General features: G+C 49.8%; 1 long non-coding RNA gene across 1 annotated transcript in view; it reads right to left on the bottom strand.

The window, feature by feature from the left end:
• LOC106819352 overlaps positions 1-931 on the bottom strand; it is a 10,952-nt gene extending 10,021 nt beyond the window's left edge. Inside the window, exon 1 of the long non-coding RNA XR_001395405.1 lies at positions 832-931. This is a non-coding gene — a long non-coding RNA (uncharacterized LOC106819352). The remainder of the gene's footprint in view (positions 1-831) is intronic.
• Positions 932-1,557: the final 626 nt, after the last annotated feature.

The following is a 1,557-nucleotide window of genomic DNA, read 5'->3' on the forward strand; positions in this document are numbered from 1 at the left end:
CGGGAGGAGGAAGGATGCTGAGCAGGGAGGCTGCCCTTCATGTTGCTATGGATTACGGGATGAGGAAGGATGCTGAGCAGGGAGGCTGCCCTTCATGTTGCTATGGGTGACGGGATGAGGAAGGATGCTGAGCAGGGAGGCTGCCCTTCATGTTGCTATGGGTGACGGGATGAGGAAGGATGCTGAGCAGGGAGGCTGCCCTTCATGTTGCTATGGGTGACGGGATAAGGAAGGATGCTGAGCAGGGATGCTGAGCATCATAGCTGCGCTGCAGGCTTTGCGATTCTTACGTACCTACATGCACCTGGTTAGCATCGCTCGGTGCGTCTCCCAGCATCCGATCACGAAAATCCAACGCTGCGTGCGTGAGAGACGTGACAAGTGACGGTTAGTAATTAGCAGTTAGTAATTAGCATGTTAGTAATTAGCATGTTAGTAGTACAAGCAGCACGAGAGACGACAAGCGACACACCAGTGGTGCCCCTAACACCCCAGACAGCTCAGATGAGACTCAGTGGGTGTGACACTGCATCGACAAGAAATTTTTCACCACGAGGGGGCGCTACCGAGTTAAGCGACCAAATCAAGCACAATGCAGCGATAGCTTAGCAATGTGCCGATCCAATAGGTGGCACCACCAAGCTTAACGAAGCACTAACATACCAGATGGCGCCACTCATCCTAATGTTGATTAATCAGGTGGCGCCACTAAAGCTCAACGTTTCTACCTCTCAGGTGAGAGAAACCGAGCTTAGCGACACGCTGATATTAAAACTAGGTGGCGCCACGTGGTCTAGCATCGCACTATACATGAATGTAGGTGGCGCTTACTGCAGTCTAGTTCGTCAGAGTTGTCGCCACAGTCGTTATCGCCGTCACACACCCACGTCTGGCGGATGCACTTGCCATTGAAGCAATTGAAGTGGTCCGATGCACACGTAGGAAGCTCTGCAAGCAGCAAGCACAGCAAGCTCGTTAGCGCTAATTAACGATTGGCTCGTCAACGCCAGCTACCACGCTACCCCCAAGAAATCGCCACGTGGTTAAAGTTAAGTAATAGCTACTCGCTTGATGTTACCTCAGTAATATTAACTAATCATTACCTGGTTAATGTTAGTAAATGATTACCTCAGTAATATTAACTAATGGTTACCTGGTTAATAAACTTGTTAATACTGTTAGTTACTAGCTATAAATGACAGCTTAGTTAATCGATGACATCGTTCGTTAGCAGGAGTTAACGAGCACATCGGTAGCGGGAGTTAACGAGCACATCGTTAGCGGGAGTTAACGAGCACATCAGTAGCGGGAGTTAACGAGCACATCGGTAGCGGGAGTTAACGAGCACATCGTTAGCGGGAGTTAACGAGCACATCGGTAGCGGGAGTTAACGAGCACATCGTTAGTGGGAGTTAACGAGCACATCGTTAGCGTGAGTTAACGAGCACATCGTTAGCGGGAGTTAACGAGCACATCGTTAGCGGGAGTTAACGAGCACATCGTTAGCGGGAGTTAACGAGCACATCGTTAGCGGGAGTTAACGAGCACATCGTTAGC

Source organism: Priapulus caudatus, unplaced genomic scaffold (genome assembly GCF_000485595.1).
Source record: "Priapulus caudatus unplaced genomic scaffold, Priapulus_caudatus-5.0.1 Scaffold3264, whole genome shotgun sequence".
In the NCBI taxonomy this organism is placed as follows: Eukaryota; Metazoa; Priapulida; class Priapulimorpha; order Priapulimorphida; family Priapulidae; genus Priapulus; species Priapulus caudatus.